General features: G+C 50.5%; 1 protein-coding gene across 2 annotated transcripts in view; it reads right to left on the bottom strand.

Annotated features, from left to right (window-relative positions):
* RGS17 (regulator of G protein signaling 17) overlaps nt 1-14,825 on the bottom strand; it is a 55,059-nt gene extending 40,234 nt beyond the window's left edge. For both annotated transcript variants that reach the window (XM_006024828.1, XM_006024829.1), the window contains exon 1: nt 14,802-14,825. The gene's annotated coding sequence lies outside the window, so the exon portion shown is untranslated. The remainder of the gene's footprint in view (nt 1-14,801) is intronic.
* Nucleotides 14,826-15,048: the final 223 nt, after the last annotated feature.

The raw sequence follows: 15,048 nt of genomic DNA, 5'->3' as shown, positions 1-15,048 counted from the left end.
CTATGCAGGGGGTCGGACTCGATGATCTATTGAGGTCCCTTCCGACCCTAGCATCTGTGAATCTATGAATGCTGACTCTTTCTCAAGTCATAGTTATCCACTACATCAAATACATTTTGACTTCCTCTTCACTCCCGCAGCTGAGCAGCACCATTCTTTCCTGTTTCTATCAGCCTTAAATGTCTGACATCACCAAATGGCTATGTAGATGAAGGAAGTCTATTGCTCTCTCTCAGTCCATTGCATGTGACCAGTGTGGTCTCACCCTCCATGCTCCATGCTCCTTATGGAATATTCTGTGCTGAAACTTGCAGCAGTTTGCAAAAAAGGTATAATGAATCACTTCTGGATTAACTAAATCTGTAGGTACACCTAATAATTTGCATATATACAAATTACTATGAGCAGAGATCCTGATTTTCCCTGATAAAAAACTCACAAATTCTCTGCTAAACGCCCCCCAAATCCATGATTAAAATTAAAGCCCCACTTTTCCCCCAACAGCCCCCCGCTGGCCCTGCTGGTGCCCCTCACTTCCCACTCACAGCCTCTGCTCCCCAGCCCTGCTGGAGGGGGTCCCCAGCAAGCAGGACTGTGGACTGAGGTCCATAGCTCCCTGACCTCACTCCCCCCGGCTGCAGGCTCAGGCAGGGTGCCTCCCCACTGCTGCATGCACTCCAAGGGGGCAGGGGAGACCCCCCCAGATCTGTACCCAGGCCAGGTGCAGGCTGAGGCTGCTGCCCAGCCAAGTGGGGTTTGGGGGCCCTGGTGGAGAGCAGGATGGGGCCGTGGATAGGTTGTCCAAAGGAGGGGGAGGGCTGGCTCCTCACTGCCGTGCACACTCCTGGGGTGCAGTAGGGACCTGCACTCCCCAGATCTGTCCCGGGGCAGGTGCAGGCTGCAAGCTCGAGCCCCTGCCCTGCTTCCCTCCCTTGGGGCCTCTCTAGCCAAGCAGACATGACCTGGTGTGGCTGGGGACAATGGGGACATGCGGGGACTCCTCGCTGCTGCAAGCTGCCACCCCACTGCCCTTGCGACATGCCTCCAGTGCCTGCCGCTGCTTTGAGGGCTGCAGTCCCATGCCACTGTCCTCACTGCAGCCCCACACACAGGAGGCACATCACCAGGGCAGCGGGGGGTGAGCAGTGGCAAGGAGGTTTTGTGTGGCTCATCTGCTCCCTGTGTGGCTCCTTCGCTCCCGCAATCTTATATTCTAGCGAAATACTAATCTACAAAATATGAGGCGCAGGGCCCAGAGGGAAATAAACAAACAATAGCAACACCCCAGAAAAAGGAGGGGACCTAGATGAGAGGAGGGGTGTGAGGAGCACCAGATACCCCAGCTTCCCCTTTAACCAACTTAAATATTCCAACTATTCATCATGGGGGGAACCCCCCCTGTGGGAATCCCCTTCTCAGGCAACTCACAACTCCTCCAAGGGCCAGGTGAGGCTGTCTTCATCTTCCAGGGTGAGGCATCTCTCCCCTTGGCAGGGGGACCTCAGCTGCTTTGGGGCTCTCTGAGCCTCCTGCCTGCTCAGGGCCCTGTGCACCGCGCCGTGCACTGGTGGCCCTGCCTTGTGCCAAGGGTTGGAGACATGGGCCACCTTGTGCGGCTCTAGGGTCTCGGTCTGCTCCCGGACCCTCCATGCACTGGCTGTGCACTGTGTACCCAGCTTGCGCTGGGGGTTGAAGAGCCTAGCCACCTCATGCAGCTCCAGGGTCTCAGTCTGCTTCTGGACCCTGCATGCACCGACCCATGCACCAACTGCCTGGCCTCATGCTGGGGGTTGGAAACTCGAGCCGCCTCATGCAGCTCCCAGGGTCTCAGTCCCTCTCGGACCCTCCGGGCACTGGCTGTGCACCGACACTGTGCTGCTCCCTCATGGCGGGGCTGTGGGATGCAGCCACTTGTTGCTCCTCATCTGATGAGGAGTCTTCAGGCTCTTCCAGCGCAACAGCTCTGCCCCACTGGCCACCTCTGTCAGCTCTTCCTTGTCCTCTTCTCCATCCCTCAACATGGCCAGCCGTGTGCTGGGCACGCTCCTCTTTTATTCCCTTTGGAGGCTTTGCCCCAGATTGCAAATGGACCAATTGGAGAGAGAGAGGGGGGTTAGTCCCCTCTCAGGTCCATCTCCTCACCCCGCCCCTTGGTAGGGGCAGGGCAAGCCTCTCCCCTGCCATCATCTGATTTGTGGGAACACCCCACCAGTTGCTCAGCCAGTCCACCACATCCTCCCCTGTGGAACCCTACACCGTCCCTGGTGAAGCGTGAACTCCAGGCCCGGAGATTACTGGGCCCAAGGAGCGAAGATGGGCACTCCCCTGGCACTCCAGGGGCATCATAGGTGAAGTGCCAGACTGGCCATTGGTCACGCCTCAGTCAAGGAGTGTTGTCCTGGGCAGGGCTCCACGAAGGTCCCGGTGACTCAGGTTCCCTCTCACTTGTGGACTCCTCTCTACTTGCAGATGGAGACAATGGGGCGCTTCTTCTCCAGAGTGTGCAGGTGAGTTGTCCTCCCCTTCAGCCCTTCCAGGTGAGGCCCCCCTGGAAACAGCTCCTGAGTTCTCCTCCCTTTCAGGAGCAGCGGGCTTCAAACTCTGGTGAAACTCAGTGGGGTACCACCTGTCCAAGTTGGAGTCTGACTCCACTGGGGGTGCCTCAGGTGTGGGTTCCCTGGCAGGAGGCCTGACTCGATGTGATGGGTGAGGCCTTTCTTGCAGTGGTTCCCTCTCAGGCCAACAAGGCCTCACTAATTCTCCCACCAGCAATAGGAGATTCCTATGCATGACCTGACTTTACCCTGACCTGGTCTCAGGGGAGATCTCATATATGGGAAGATCCCCCGATTACTTTGCTATAGTGTAAGGTTCTGCTCTCCAGCGGTCAGTGATCTTATGCTTCCCAGTCAGTCCTAGGCTCCTTAAAAGTACCCAGTCTGCCTGCTACAGCCCTTGTTTGTGGATGTGGGCATCATAGTTTCTTTTGTAGTGCTGTTGGTTCCTTCCAGCAGTTTCTGCCGCTAACCGATATGTGCATCATACGTGGTCTCTTAACTGCTGGGCAAATTGCCCACGGGTCAGCTGCGTTCCGTAGGGCCACTCTACCATGAAACACAAAGCAATGGGCAAATGGGGCTTTCTCCCAAACATGAGGAGATAAGGGCTGACTCCCGTGGCATCTTTTCATGTTGAATTGTAAAAGTACACCAAGTATGCTATATACTGGCTCCATGCAGCCTTTTGTTCATGCCAGAGTGTGCCTAACATATTTAGAAGACTGTGATTAAAGCGCTCAGGCTGAGGATCTCCTTGAGGATGCTGTGGTGTGGTTCTGGACTTCTGGATCCCAGCGATGGTCAGAACTTCCCTCAGCAACTTACTTTCAATATCCCATCCTTGATCAGAATAAATCCAGGCTGGCAAACCAAACACAGAGAAATATTTTTTCCCATAGCATTTTTGCCACAGTCCGCGCTGTCTGGTCTTGAGTGGGAAAGGCCTGCGCATACTGGATAAAGTGCTTGATTACCACTAGCACGTTTCCCTTCTGGTTCCCATCCCCTTCGATGGATAAAAAGTCCATACATACCAACTCCATGGGGTTGGAGCTCTGGATGGTATGTAAATATACAGTCTGGATAGGGAAAGTCTTCTGCTGGACACACTGATCACATGTGAGGCATTTTGCCTTTACATCCTCAGCCATTCTGGGCCAGAAAAAATGCTCTCAAGCCAAGGCCAGGATACTTTCTATTCCTATGTGTCCAAAATCATCATGTAAGGACTTGAGGGCAAGTGCCAAAGCCTCTGGGGAAGAATTAGCTGCCAAAGCTTCCACCGCTCTGCATCCTGTACCTCACAGTGTAATACCCCATCAAATAATCTGAGCCTCTCCCATTCCCGCAATAGGAAACAGGCCATGGGGGTAATGTGGCTGGAGGCTGGCTTGGTCCCAGTCGCCAGGCATGCAGCATGTCCTGCACATCTGGGTCTTGTTCTTGTGCTGCTCGCCACTCTGCAGCAGTCATCTGGGGCAGTACTGAGGGTGTCAGGGTGGTATACTGAGCCCAAGTCTGTGGGATCCCTTCAGGGGGCACCCCCAGCATCTCAGCCACACCGACAGCATTCACTCCCTCCACCATGGAGTCCTGAGTCTGTAAATCTCAGATGGCTTGTACAGTCTCAGGATTCCATACGCTCCTAGAGGTGGGGGAATGACAGTCTGGAGGGCATCAGTATTCACATTTTTTCATCCAGCTCAATAATGAAAGCTAAGGCAGCAATCCATTGATGGCCAGTGGCATCCAACTTTGCATTGGTGAGTACACAGGTGAGGGGGTTATTGTCCATCCTCACCTGGAAGGTGGTGCCATATAGGTAGTCTTTGAACTTCTCTATAACTGCCCACTTGAGGGCTAAAAATTTCAACTTGTGGGCAGGGTATGGGTCTCACTAGGGGCTAGTCCCTGGCTAGTGAAAGCCACTGGGCATCGGCATCCATTATGTAATTGATATAATACAGCCCCAAGTCCTGACAGACTGGCATCTGTATGCAGGATGAAAGTCCTGTTTGGATTGGGGTAGGCCAACATTGGCAAGCCACTTGATGACCTTGCGGAAGGCACCCTCGTACTGGGTATTCCATCGAGAGCCAAAAGGTTCGCACCCCACCTAGGCTTCGCACCCCAGCAAGGTCCTTAAAGTTGCTTTTGGCTCCCCACTTCCTGGATGGCTTTCCCACTTGGTAACCCTAGATGATGGCTTCATAATCCTTCACAAACCACCAGTAAAACCCAGCAAACCCCAGGAACCACTTAAGCTCTCCAAAATTATTTGGCCGCGGCTAGGCAGTCACAGCACTGACTTTCTCAGGGTCCGTACTAATCCTGCGACACTATGTGCCCCACATACTTGATAGAAGACTGGCAGAATTTACACTTATCAATGGCTAACTTAGGCTCTGCCACTTCTAATCAATCTAGCATACGGAGGAGCCAGTCTTCATGTTTCTCTAGAGTTTTACCAAAAACAATAACATCATCCAGGTAAACCAATACCTGGGTCAAGTGCATTTCTCCAACCACCTTTTGCCTTTGGAAGTGGTTGAGGCACTGGAGATGCCTTGGGGCATGTACCCAAACTGATAAAATCCAAGAGGACAGATGAAAGCTGTCTTTTCTTTATCAGCTTTTTGCAAAGGGATCTGATTATAACCACTTGGAAGGTCCAATACCGAGAACCACTTGCTGCCTACCAAACAGTCCAGGGCTTCTTGTCCTCATGGGATGGTATACTGGTTGACCACAGTGTGGGCATTCAAAGTGTGGTAATTGATACACATTTGCAAGTTCCCATTCTTCTTTCACATGATGACTATGGGTGAAGCATAGGGGCTTTTCAACTTGGAGATGATCTTATGGTCTAAGAGCTCCTGCAGGTGATGCCTGACCTCCCCCATCTCAGCTAATGGTATATGGTGAGATCTTTCACAGAAAGGCTGTGGATCATTAAGGCAAATCTGGTGCTCAACACCTTTGGCCTCTCCCACATCCCAATCATGCAAGGAGAATACATGGGATGGACCCTGGAGCTTTTTCCAGAGCCTGACTTTCCAAGCCTCAGGCACAGGGGAGTCCCCAAAGTAAAACCATTTGGGATTGATATGTGGAGGGTCACCCCTCAATGTAGGGTTCACCACGTCAGCCTCTCTCACTGTAGCCACCTTCTGTCCTGGGTGCACCATGACACCCCACATAGTGGGGCTGACCACAACAACAGTAACAGGCTCACTGCACATACTTTGGGTTTCAAATAGCCCATTGAGGACCTTCAAAACTCTAGGTCCCTCTTTTCCAGGGAAAGTCTTCACAATGACCAACCCCACTTGCTGGGGGCCCTTTTCCCATTGGCATAACATAAACAATCCTGGGATCCTTTGAGGTGCAGCCCCAGAAAACTGCAGTGTTCCAAAGACCTGGGAGGTAGTATCCATACCCTTATGCTCCCACCTTGTGTAAGCTTCGGAGCACAGTGTATGCATTTTTAATTGCTGTTGGTAACATGGGCTGACCTGCTGTCAACAATACCATGCCAGAACTTGAACTATACTACAGTTTGTCCCTATAATGAGGGAAGCTCCTTCATCCACCCTGGGTCAGGACACACCAGAGCGATAGTGGACACCTCTTTCTCTATCTTGGGTATTGGCGCGGGAAATTTTATTCATATAGCAACATAGCTGCTATAGGGGTATTGGTCCTGACTCAATCCACAGAGCGCTAAGCCCAGAAGAGGATGCAAGGGCAAGTGTTTAAAATGCTCCTTATAAAAAGATTCAAACAGAATGGTGACTTGTCACCTGCTATGCAGAATGGCACAATACCTGCAGCCATTCACAGTCACCAGGACCTCGGCTCTAGGCCTTACTAGTCCCTCTAGCAGGGAGTTCAGGGTTGAAGTTCGGGAGTCAGATGGGGCCCGGGGTGGAGCCAACTCCCTTGCTTTGCCCCTTCTCTATTTCCCATCTCCCACTGGGTCTCTAGCTTCTGGAAAACCAGGTCCGGATTATTTGGCTGCATACACCCGTGGATCAGGTGCCCATATTCCCCACATCTAAAATAGAACCCCGTGGTTCTAGGATGGGTTCTTACCTCAGGTCTGGCTGGAGCATAAAGGCTTGGCCTGGGCTGCACTCCGGGAAAGGCCCTGGCCACAGCACCCACTAGTACAAGGGGCGAGGGCTCCTCCTCGGTCCCTAAGGAGGCCTCCTCTTGTGGAGCCACCATCAGTACCAGACAAGCGGGCCCTCTGAGGTGGGGCATCCTCCGGGACCTACATAGTTTTTCTTAAATGGAGGATCTCCTCCTCTTCCCACACTTCTTTGATGAGCTGGCTAAACCCTGGTGGGTTGTTTTTATGCCCGGCCAAATTAAGATCCCTGATGAGGGTCAAACTATACTGTGCCCCAATCTGAACCTGCTGAAGCTGAGGGCCCCTTGTGCTACTACTCGCTGCAACACCTGATATATGAGGAAGCAGTCTCACCCTTATGCTGGAAGGTACTGGGCAATTCTTAATAGGTGCCTCCACTCCTGGAAGGTCATCCAAATACATCCTGCAAAGTCTGGAGACATTGCTGGGTGGTGATGCTGGGGTTTTGAAGCTTGGCTGTCCTTACAGCCCCAATGCATGCTCTTTCAGTACATCCAGCAGATGATGAAGATTTTCTTCATCCAGTATCTGCCAGATTAGCAAAGTTTCATGTATATGGGGAACCCAGGACTCAAATTCTTCCTCTCCTGCAGGGACTGAAAGGTTTCTGGAAAAAGTTCCTTAGTCTCATCTCCATCACCTGATTGGTGGGAACACCCAAATAATTGCTCGGAGCCCTTCCAAGCCGGGCTGCCACCGGCCAGTCCACCACATATATATACCTAAAATTATCCATTTTTTGCATAATTTTAGACGTACAAGTGAAATATGTACATTTTTTTCTGACTACTGACTATCAGAAATAGTACTCTATCATATCATTTTTGGCACAATTAGAGTTGCATATGCAGTCATAATGAAGACATTTGTAACTTGACTGCTCAGCTTAGCTGTAACTTTAGTGATAGGACTTCTAATTTACAATAGCAGAAGGTGAGAATCAACCTACATTTCAAATTAGGACTGATCTACTTTCTAGTATATATTATGACCTCAACATGATAGTATCTGAATGCCTCACAAACACAAATGGGATTTTATTTTTAGGCTTATAATATACCTGTAACATATGGCACTACTATTCCTGTTCTACAGACATGGAGTGCAGGAACAGCATATATTATTTATCTGAGTATTAGTTACTCAGTTAAGATGTGAATTTCTGGTTTTGTTTTTTTTTAATTTAACTTTAACATTGCAAAGCAAGAGAATCATATAGATCCCGTGTGTGCAGTCAGTAGAAAACAGGATAGATTTGCACCTTATAGACTAAATTAGAAATGTATCTAGTAGGGCTGTGTGAAGCTTCGGTAGCCGATTTGATTCAGAAGAGATTCAGAGCAATTCAGTGACTGAAGCTCGAAATCCAAATTGAATTCGGAGACCAATTAAAAGCTGCCCAGCCAGGACTCAGGGAGGGGAACAGGTGAGCGTGGGATGCGGGTGCAACAGCACTCGGAGCTGGGGTCATGTCCTGCTGCCACTTCCCCAGCCAGGGCAGCGGGGAGCAGAATGCGGGTGCGGCTCGCTCCAGGAGGAACGGGGCAAATGGCAGCAGGGTATAACTCCAGGTCCCAGTGGTGCTGCCCCCACATTCTGCACCCGCCCTGTGCTGGCTGGGCAAGCGGTGGCAGTGCTTGCCCCCCCTGCACCACCCCATGCCAGCTGGGACTGGGGACTCCCAGTGCTGATGCAGGCACGGCAGCACTGGGAGTGGGAGCTGTGCCCTGCTGCTGCTTTCCCAGCCGAGGCAGGGCGCAATGCAGGCATGGCTTACTCCAGGCGGTAGGCGGGCAAGTGGTAACAGAGCGTAGCCCCTGCTCCCAGTGCTGCCGCCCCCAGCCAGCAGGGTGCAGGTGGGCACTGCTGCCACTTGCCCACCTGACACGGGGGGGAGGGGTGCAGCTGTGGCACCATTAGGAGTGGGGGCTATGCCCTACTGCTGCTTGCCCCTTCTGCCTGGAGTGAGCTGCGTCTGCATCCTGGCCTCCCGCCTGCCCTGGCTTGGCAAGTGGCAGTAGGACCAGTTAGAGGCAGCTGTGTTCAGCGTGGTGAGGACTGCTGCCTGTTTAGTCTATGGCCAAATCTCCAAAGCGGCACCAAATCTTTGGATCTGATTCAGTTGAATCAAATCGGGACAGTGATTCGAATCTCCAAATCGAATCACTGTCCCTCCGAATTGGCTGAATCCAAAGTGAATACTTCCTGCTTGGCACAGGCCTACTATATAGCACACGTATTTGTGAGGTGGAGCTCACTTCATCAGATGCTGTGAAAGAACATGCACAGAGCCATGTATAGAATGGAGAGAGTCATTCTAATATAATGAAAGCCTTAGTCTGTCTGTCTGTCTGTAATGCTTTATTCACACTCTGATTGGTTGTCTCAGCAGCCAATCACAATGCTGACTGAAACAACCAATCCAAGTGCTCCAAGAGCATTTTGGACAGGAGGTGGAGGCAGCAGCGTGGTGGAGCACTGCCATGATGGTGAGGATGGAGGGGACAGAGCAGGGGTGCTAAGCCAGCACTGCTGGCTTTGCATTCCCCACTTTTCCCCGCTCCCTGGAGGCAGTGGCGATGGAGCTGACGGAATGGGGGGATGAGGCCAGCACTGCTGGCCTCACCCCCCCCGCCCCCCGCACTCCCTAGAGGCGGCAGTGGCACGGGTTGCTGGCCGAGGGGGACGGAGGGGACAGCAGGGCAGGAGGGGACACCCCCCCCCCAAGAGATGACGGTGGCACGGGGTAATGAGTGGTAGCACTCCATCCCTGCCCGCCCCCACCACCCCTCTGTCATTCCTGACAGGTATTTGGCTAGTTTGAAAATAAAAGGTAGGAAGGAAAGTGGGAGGGAAGCAGTGCTTGGAGATGGTCAGTCCCATATTAATGTAGAAAGAGTAAAACTAACAAACCTAAGACACTTGAAGTAAAGCTTATTGTTGACTATGAGGATTCTTGATACTCTCAAATCCAAATACTATAGCAAGGAGAAATAATTACCATGAACTCCACTGTGTACTCAGGAGTAATTACTACAGAAACTCCCTTGTGATACGAGCAACATCCTGAGAAGAGAGTTCAAAAAGGAGTGCACACAGTAAAACACATTTGATTATATGACTACTTTATGTCAGAAAGCTGTAATGGATCACACCTTTGAAACTTAAACCTCAAAGGAAGAGACAATCTGTCCAAACTCTTTTCCTGTTCTTGTCTCTCCATCTTCCAAAGGGCATGAACTTCAGTTTTATAATCTTTACCCCAGAAATCCCCAAGACACAGTACTCTTCACTTTGTCCTTTGGACACTGCACCAGACTACTATCTCAATTGCTCTATTGGCTCCTTTCGTCTATTGTAGTAAGATCAAACTTCTCGCTCCTTCCTTAAAAGCCTTGCACAACTGCACCACTACATACCTGAGCTTTTCTTTTGGCATTGTCCCTTACCCCTCTTTTGTCAACTATGCCACTTTTGGTATCTCCTTTACCTGAACCTCCTTCAAATGTCTTCCTTCCATTCAGGATTATCAAAATTCTATTGGGGGAGAAGTGCCTCTCCATCCCATGGAGCAGGCCAAGATTGGGAAGGCAAAAAAGCTAGCCAAGCTCACTTCTCCTTACCTGAGATTATGTCTTTGTGAGCACAGCACAAAATCTCACCCCAGGGTCTATTCTGGGAGGCAACTGCCTCCATCGTTCATTTTAATGGCTCACCTGGGAATTTCCTTGCCTGGGATTTTAAAGCTTAATACCAAAGAGAATGCTGCTGCATAGTATTTCTATTGCTTTTTACCTACTATCAGTATTGACATCATGTTTTAGTTAAAGCGTAAATCTACTATTATACCAATGTAGTACAAAGCAATCATATCACACCAGCTAGTTCATTTAGAGCTGCTTGCACTGTTCTTGCAATAAAGCCAACTGGAACATCTTGTATCTGGCTTTTCATTTGCAATGCATTCAGCGTTTTACAGGGCTATGTTAGTATTGCCAGTCTAAGTTAAACAGGACAGGAAAAACAGAATTTTAATGTTTGTGTGCTGAAGACCTGATGTACTACTGTCTCAGTTTCCTCCAGCAGTACCTAGTGTACAGTGGAGCAGAGGTAGCAGTACCAAGGGAAGATTTCAAGCCCCAGCCCCCTAATTAGCATGTAGCCACTCTATGTCTAACACCTGCCAACTAACGTTGCTGCCTCCCCACTTTGAGGAGCTCAGACTGGAGGTGGAGGGGAGGCAGCACTGAGCAGACACACTGAACAGCCAGCTGATCTGGAAAAGGGAAAGGCTTACCTAGCTTGTGGGCTTTAAAAAGGACTGCAGATCAGCCTAAGGTTGGTAAAGGGCAATGTTTAATGGTGACCTTTGGCAGGGACAGAGATGCAGGAAAAGGAGTGTTTTATTGCATTGCCTGTTCTAACTTTTTGGTTTTAAATTGAACAATATGTTTTCTTGAAGGGGGAGGAGGAGTGGATTTTGGGGACAAACACAGGCTCCCTTAGACAGAAGGAGTTATGGGCTCAGAAGGGATAGTAAGGTGAGGGGTTCCCCCTGTGTGAGGCTATAGGGTGGGAGTGGTTTGGAATGGGATGGAAGAGTGGGGGTGGGAATTATTGTTTTCTTTTATGGAGGTATTAAATGTGGGTTGGAAAGAGAGATTAGATTGGCTGGGGGGGATGGATGTTGTCCTAGGCCAGAAGTAGGGGACCAGAAGAAAGGGTGTACTGCTTTTGAATGTTGGGGTTCGAGGGAAGGTGGAGTTTGTTTTGTTGTATCTTATTATTTTAATATTTTATTAATTTTTTCTATAATTTTTTGTTTTGTCTTTTACTGTGAGCCACACTGAGCTTTTTCTGGGGAAGAGCAGCATATACGCCCAATACATAAATACATTTAAAGAACAATGAGTGTCACCACTTTACTCAATCCATGAGAATTCTTGATGTGTCCAGTATTCCTCATGCTGCTGAAGTGTTACAACTGACAGAACTATTTACAAGTTCATGCAGCTTAGTCACAGAGAAGAGCAATCCACTGAGTTAGTCTTGAGGTCATAATAGCTTCACTTAGCGAGGAATTATAGTGCTCTTTACGTGTCTAAATGGCAGTTTTCAGCCATGTAACTGGTATATTTGGTACTTACAGCTTCCATGTGATGGGAAATGGGTAATATGATGCCACTACCCATGCAGAGTGGATATGTAAAACTTCCACAACTACCATGCATAGTCAATAGTTGTATACTCGCTGGTCAGCTACCTGGCTATGTATGCACATACAGAAGCATAAGTCCTGGAAAAGAAGGTGCTGAGGAAATGCCCCTGAATGTTTTAACCTTACCCACTCCATTTACTGGGGTTAAGTAGTAGACCCAGGTTCAAGGGCTTCCCATAGAGGAGTTGACTTGAACCTGTATCATCTGCCTTCCTAGTACAGAACTTTAGCCACAGTGCTGGACCCCTCCAGCTATTAAATTATTCTTCTGAAGCTGGGAGACTGAAGTATTAACAAACTTCTTTGTTTCATCACTGTTAGGGGCTCTTACTGCAGCTGATGTTGTAGTTCTTCCTTCCCCAAGTGGGATCCAAGATCCAAGTGTGTTTTGCACAGCGGCCACATCCAGACATACAGGGATGTGTACTTGCAGCAACACTAACTGCCACAGTGAATGCCCTTGCGAGTGCACTTTAATGCAAGACAAATTAACCCCAATGGGCAAACCGCCTTTGCCTACCTCCTCTCAGCTCTTCAACCAGGGAGAGCTGGCAGATGGGGCCAGCACTGGTCTCACCTGGTTGCCTGCAGCAGCCAGGTCACAGGTTGGGCAGCACAGAAGTCCAGACTCCATGTGTACCAGTGCACGCTTGTTGCACATGCATTGCTCCCCTTTTTTTTCCTGTGGGTTTGTTTTTTGCGCTACCAGGAAATCCCAATAGCAAATTTTGGCCCTCTGCTGCAAATTTGCAGCATGGGGCACATTTTAGCATTTACTGCATGTAGTTTGTGGCACCACAAAGAGGTTTGTAGTGCCACAAACTACATATGCCTGTACTTCTGGATGCAGTCAGTGGGTGCATCTAGCATGTAGCAATACATTCCAGCACAGTTTGTGCCAGAGTTCATTGCTGCTGGGTGCAGCATTTAAATTTGTGCCTGGGACTACAGCACATTGAGCCAGGGCAGTGCAACCCTGGCTGGCAGAGGGCCTTGAGGGCCAGCCTGGGGTTCCTCTGACCCAGCTCAGCATGCTTCAGAGGGCCTGGCTGGGGCATGAGGGTGCTCCAGCGTGAGGCTAGCTGGCTGGCAGTCCCCACCCTGAAGCACCCTCATGCCTCAGCCAGCCCCGGTCACTGGCTACATGTGTGTTACAGCAGAGTACAGGCAGTCCTCAACTTTACAATGCCACACCAGCGAACAAGTTCTCTGCATTGCTCATCTCCCTGGAGAACATCTGTCCAAACTTCCTTGGACGCTTTCTTTAAGAAAGCAGACAAGACTCCAGAAACACCTGCAGCCAAGACTCCTGAGAAGACTCCAGCCAAGAGCCCTTCAAAAAGTCCAGCAAAGTCACCTCAAAGAAGTCCTTCCAAATCCATATGATTGCAATTTACAATATAAATACATTAATGTAGCTATATTACTCATCTATAATTAAATGAGTACAAAATTCTGAGGCATTTTTGGTGAAAATAGGATATTGGGCCTTGGTTTAGGAACCAATCCCCCATTTATAACATTGTTTATGAGAAAATTGATTCCGAGTTACATTTTGACTTAAGATGTGATTTTCAGGAACCAATTGTGTCATAAATTCGAGGACTGCCTGTAAATAACTCCATCATAGGACAGTACTTCTGTTAAGCAGTACTATGCTATTGCAGAGTGTGGCAAAGTAGGCTCCCTGACTACCACAGTGCTAGTTTCCCCACTTACCTTTGGGCATGCCACCCACCTGACTTGCCTGCCACACCTTGTTCTTAATTAATGATGATGTTAATTAAGGCGGGAGGCTGCCCATTCTTGCCCCGATGCCAAGGGGTACTATCTACAGTTCCGATCCTCCCCTACACCACAGCCCAAGCCTCGCAGATGGCATCCACAGATGTTAGTCTCACTGGCCCCACACTGGGCCCCAGAATCCTCCTATCAGGACCCCTCTAAGATCCCTCCATTCAGGCAGCCTACCCCACCCTCATTCTGGGCTGCCTAGCTCCCTGAAACTATTTCTCCTCTCAGGCATGGTCCCCCTGGGACCTTTGGCCATACAGGCCCTGGCCTCACCTCCAAGGCCAGTCAGAACCCCAGACCCTCAGCTCTGGGCATCCCTCACAGTGGGCCCCTGGCCCTTTTGACCATTGTGGTCCTGGCCCCAGCACTGACCAGTCAAGGGTACTCTATGTCAGGCCTCTGAGTCTCTAGCCCCACTCTCTTTCCTGGGTCTGCCTTCTGGCCCCTGCTAAGGGGTAACCCACCCAGTTGTGGGAGCTGGGGTAACTCACACCAGGACTGGTGTTCTAGGGTCTCACAGGGACTCTCACTTCCCCCCCCCCCCAGAGCAGCAGGTCATCATGCTCTATTATAGCTCTTCTTTTCAACCCCCACTTGGCCTCCCAGTGATGGAGGACTTACTGGGGTCAAAACTCGCCCCCATCTCTTGGACAGAGCACCCTTTACTTGGCCTTTGGCCCAAACTACAGTCTCAGGCATCCAAAAACCTACCTTAGCCTGCTCCCTCCACATGGGGCCACCCCCTCACTTGGGGCTCCACACCACCCCCTCACTTGGGGCAATGGGGCTTCCCTCCTCAGTGGGCTCAGGTGGCCGTGCCTGGGCCCCACTGTCCCTCCTCAGGGTCTTGCACCCCACAGGACTCAGGTGGCCACAGCCATGTCTGGCCCCCCTACCTCTGATGTTACCAGACCTACCTGAAGGTAAGGGCAAGGGTTAAGGCACCCCTACCCACCTTTCACCAGGGTGATAACTGGCCAAGCATTTCCTGGGCGTTCCTGCACCACTAAGAACCCCACCAGGCCACCTACTCCTGGCAGGGTGCAGTTTTGGGCCAGGGCCCTCCTATCCTTACCTCCAGGATGTTGCAAGCAGCCTTGCAGCCAGACAAAGTTGCTGCTTCTGCTGCCAGAGCAGCAGACTGATCTGTTTATATAGCCAGCCAGGGATCTAAAATGGCTGCCGCAATCAAGCACCTGCTGGCTGCTTGGCTCAGGTCTTAAAGTGGCAGGTATTAACAGTGCCTTGCCACACACCTTCCCCCTTAAAATGGTACCTAGGGGAGGTTTCCCCTGCTGCTCCTCCAAAGCAGGCTCCCCTCA

The sequence above is a fragment of the Alligator sinensis genome, unplaced genomic scaffold (assembly GCF_000455745.1).
Source record: "Alligator sinensis unplaced genomic scaffold, ASM45574v1 scaffold1177_1, whole genome shotgun sequence".
NCBI classification, from domain to species: domain Eukaryota; kingdom Metazoa; phylum Chordata; order Crocodylia; family Alligatoridae; genus Alligator; species Alligator sinensis.
The sequence above is the reverse complement of the archived record's forward strand: the minus strand, read 5'-3'. Positions and strand labels throughout refer to the sequence as shown.